We start from the raw sequence: 4,864 nt of genomic DNA, 5'->3' as shown, positions 1-4,864 counted from the left end.
TACACTGTGCGATATTTTAAATCGTTTGATTCAGCCCCATCTCACACTGCACGACTAGATCGCGGAGTTCAAAAGTTCACAGCTCACAATTTATGGTCTCACACTGTACGACCCGATGCGCTGATTCTCCGTCTGCTCACACTATACGATCATAATCCTCACGTCGGACCTCTGTGTACTGGAACTCGAGGCTGGTTTTGGGGCAGGGGTGAGCTGTGTCCACCCAAACGTGCGTCCTGCCCACCCGATCAAAGGTTATGGGGATCCTTTATTTTTTTATAATTTTATTTATAAAAATATCTGTACCTTTTCTGATTGGGTGGGCACTGCGCATCATTTTTAGACACAACAATGAACGCATACCGCAAAAGTTGTGTCTCGGCGGAGGAACCCGGCCCAGGTCCCTCCGCCGAGACACAACTTTTGCGGCGTCCCAGCAAAATGAGCACAACAGATAAGAGAAGTGTTCAGAACAGCACAGAGCACACACTAAAGGCTGATTTATGGTTCCGCATTGGTTACACCAACGCAGACCTACGGCGTAGGGTACGCGGCGACCCGCACCGTACGTGGAAAAGCAGTCTTTTTTTCTGCCATTAAAACATGATTTGTAATGTGAATTTGCAACACTTAAACTACAAATAATAGTTTTTGACGTGACATCAGAGATTGCGCATGCTCTCTGTGAAAGGATGAGGCAAATCGTGTCGTAGCTGCTTCAACTGTGATTGCTTCACGAGGAGCGACCAGGATTTCAAACACGCTTGATTTTCTTGCGACCTCACGATTTGTGATCGGGAGCTCGTCGTGAGGTGTTAATCTCTCGTCGTTACCCCACGTTTACTGCACGAGGCACGAGCAACGATTGGGTCGAAATCTGTCCTGATCCAAAAAATAGTCGCACGACTGGAAAATCGGCTCAAAACGAGCCGATAATCGCACAGTGTATGCCCGGCTTTAAAGGGGTAAACTTGTGGAATAGTTTCTGTGATGAGCTAAAAATGTGTAGTTCTATCCGCAAATTCAAAAAAATGTTTAAACTTAGGGCAATTGATAAATATAAACTATGACCAAGAGCTTCTCCTGTAAATCCTCTATATCACATGCTCTTGTTGTAATTGATCTCTGTAATACTTTTTATTTTGATTTGTTGTTATGTGATGTATTGTAAAAAAGGGTAGGCATTATATAAGCTACGGCTTCAGTCTACACCTTTTTTGGTTCATTTATTTATATATCCAGCTTTACTGTGGTGCATGTTTTGATTGACTAATGGAGCAAAATAAAACGAATGAACGAACGAACAAACGGACGGACGGACGAACGAACGAATTTGGCGATTTTACAGCCTCGTGCAACTAACTAACTAACTAACTAACTAACTAACTAACTAACTAACTAACTAACTAACTAACTAACTAACTAACTAACTAACTAACTAACTAACTAACTAACTAACTAACTAACTAACTAACTAACTAACAATTTTGGTGATATTACAGCCCGCGACTGCGTCTGACTCTGGGTGACACAGTCGTCGTCGTCCCAGTCTCGTTTCTCTCGAGTTAAACCTGAACATGTCCATCAGGACCAGGCAACCGCCTCGCACTGCTCCCTCCTCTGAATTTTAATGCAGCGCTCCACAAAAGTAAAATAAGTTCAGAGAAGTTTGGGGAGATTAAACTCCTTCTGTGCAGAAAAGTTAATCTTATAAAAATGATAATGGCCCCATCAGTGCAGAGATGTTGTCGCTGCGCCATCACATCACCATCTTCTATCTTTAGGGTATCTGGTGATATAAGATATATTTCATCATATATTTCTTCATAGCATTTCCATTTTTAGGGTTTATAAAGCAGATAATATGGAATTTTACATTTCAAAACTACAGCCATTGTGAGCAAAGTACCTCCCTTTTTTAAGGGGATTAAAAGTATTTGAGCAATCGATTAAATTGATTACACAAGTGCAATCCTTTCCCTCGTTACTTTAACAACAGTTGAGCGGATGAAAGCTCTGGAGTCGACGTCAGATGCTTTTCATTTAGGCCGACGTTTGACCGGAGCCACAGACATGAAAGGAAGGAAGCACTGGTGAGATCAGGAGGCCTGGAAGAGCATGAAAGACTTCTGAAGAAGACAGTGACAGAATCCTCTCTTTGGTGGAGAAAAACATCACAACATCAACGGAAGTGAAGAGTACTGAAGGTTGGGGGTCGAAATGTGCCGTCTGGAGATGAAGAGGCTTCTGAAATGTTCTGGACAAATGAAATCAAGATAAAGTCGTATCAGAAGGACGCAAAGAGAAAAGTGAAGTATAAAGAAGGAAAAGAAACAACTCGTGATCCGAAGCAGACCGCATCACACGTCAAAGACGGTGGAGGGAGTGTTATGGTGTGGGCCTGCATGCCTGCTCACTGGGGTTTATTGATGATTTGACTACCTGTAGTTTTAAGTGTACAGAGCTTTACTTTTCACTCAGGCAGAAATAAGAGTTACTGAAGACCAGAGGTGGCAAAAGTATTCACATTCATTACTCAGGTAGAAGTATAGATACTAGAGTTTAAAAATACTCCTGTAGAAGTTGAAGTATCAACTCAAGTTTTTTACTCAAGTAAAAGTATAAAAGTACTGGTTTCAAAACTACTTAAAGTATAAAAGTAAAAGTAATGTAAGGGGGAAAAAGCCATTGAAAATGAATGCATCTTAGTATAATGCACATATATTAAAGAACCATATATGTGTACTATTGAGCATTAACATGTGTTTCAGAGAGCAGGAGATATGATGACTAGTTGCCTATAAGTATTGTAATGGTGCAAAAAGTCAAACTTCAGAGGCATGTTATCATTTATCCTAACCTTTATTGGAATGTACATCCAAGTTTAGTTGCAGGAATCTGAGGGAACGGATGTAAGAACAAAACTGGACAAGAACATCTGAAACAACCACAACCAAATTCACTCTATCCGGATGGAGCAATTTAACTGGATAGTTTTTTTTTTAAAGGCCGAAATGAAATAGAGTAACGAGGCTGTTTTTAAAATGTAAGGAGTAAAAAGTACAGATAATTGCGTAAAAATGTAAGGAGTAAAAGTAAAAAGTCGTCTGAAAAATAATTACTCCAGTGAAGTATAGATAACCAAAATTTCTACTTAAGTAAGGTAACGAAGTATTTGTACTTTGTTACTTGACACATCTGCGGAATATTAGCAATAACCCGAATTTTGACTGCATGTAAACGTAGTCACTGTTATGGTGTGGGCCTGCATGCCTGCTCACTGGGGTTTATTGATGATTTTACTACTGACAGAAGTAGCTACCTGTAGTTTTAAGTGTACAGAGCTTTACTCAGGTAGAAATAAGAGTTACTGAAGACAAAACTGAGGGCGTATAAGCCCACGAACAATAATCTGTCCCGTTTGTCACCGTAAACTACAAACACGCTGCACAAGAAGCCCGTGAATGCTAAAGGCGCTGCGTGTCAAAGTTGTGGTTGGTCCCCCGAGGATGTGAACGGTGGACTGACTGACATTTTCTTTTAACTGAGAGCTCGGGAAAGGAAAGAGAGAGGGATGAAGGAGCGGAGCTCTGGAGCCGCCAGGACCGGTGAAGTGAAATACCGTGTCAAATCCCCGTCATTACCGAGTCAGGGAGCACGTTACGGGCGGGGTGTCAGTCAGCGCAGCGCTGAGTTCCAGGGCCTTCTGTGTAGTCGTGTAGTTTCTGCAGGGTCACGGTCATTAAGGCATCTGAGAGCATCTTTCCCCCATCACGATGATCTAGAAGGAGATAACGGGGGAGTGCTTGCAAATGCTGCTGTTTTGATGAATATGTATGAGATATTTAATCAGTAATGATACGCTGTGTTACACCTCTAACAGCACCGGTTCATCTACAGAGGATAAACTATGCTTGAGATCAGCCTCATACTGTAGCTGTCCTTGTGCATCTTTCATTCCTTTACCTACTTGAATGCATGTAATCCTCTTTATGCTGTGTTTTTTTATGTTTTCTCACGTCCGCACAAGTAACTTCCATTTATTTTATATAAAGTGGACGCGAGCGTGGGTTCTTCTCAGGCTCACTTCTACTGCAGATTTCTGCTTTTTGGTGTCTTATCCCAGGGGGTGCTTTCAGAGTATCCATATTAGTTTACTCACGTCTATTTAAAGTCTGTCTTTAGTTTTATACATGCAACACTATATTTAGAAGTCAGGTACCTTTTTTAATGTTTCTCTATGACGGTGTCATCGTCTGGACCAAATTAGGCAGTTTAGGTTCTTTAAATACAGTTTTCTTTTCAATATTATGATGAAATTGTACGCTTCAGTTTATATATATATATATATATATATATATATATATATATATATATATATATATAGGTTGTATGTACATATATATTTGTATATATATATATTAGGGCTGTTCGATTAATCGATTTTAAATCGTAATCGCGATTATGTAATTGGAACGATGTTAAAACGTGAAAATCGTAAAATCGATTTTTCACTTTTTTTGTTTTTTTTTACCTTGTCTGCAACATATTAATGATTGATGGAAATACCTCTCAATACCTGCGACAAGTGCCCCATCGGAGAGGCTCTTTAGTGTAGGAGGGGGCGTTGGAACATGCCACCGGGTAGACCGGCTCGTGTTCCTTGCAAAAAACTTGCAAATGTGAATAGCAAATGTAATGACTGACATTACACACCTCTACCTCCTTCATGGGTTGCATTATTATTTAGCATGCAAAGACCCAGTTTAGTTTAATTAGAAAATGTCTTGTTTTATTTAATTGGAAATATAACTTACTGTATGTTTGCAAGTGCTGATTTGCAGATTTTTTTTTCAGAGATAAA

The 4,864-nt window shown here is 40.0% G+C and overlaps 1 protein-coding gene across 1 annotated transcript in view; it reads left to right on the top strand.

Moving 5' to 3' along the window:
* LOC133463632 (serine/threonine-protein kinase 32C-like) overlaps positions 1-4,864 on the top strand; it is a 209,542-nt gene that overhangs the window by 81,784 nt on the left and 122,894 nt on the right.

Source organism: Cololabis saira, chromosome 17, assembly GCF_033807715.1.
Source record: "Cololabis saira isolate AMF1-May2022 chromosome 17, fColSai1.1, whole genome shotgun sequence".
Taxonomy (NCBI): Eukaryota; Metazoa; Chordata; class Actinopteri; order Beloniformes; family Belonidae; genus Cololabis; species Cololabis saira.
Note: the sequence above shows the minus strand (reverse complement) of the source record. Positions and strands in the feature narration are given on the sequence as shown.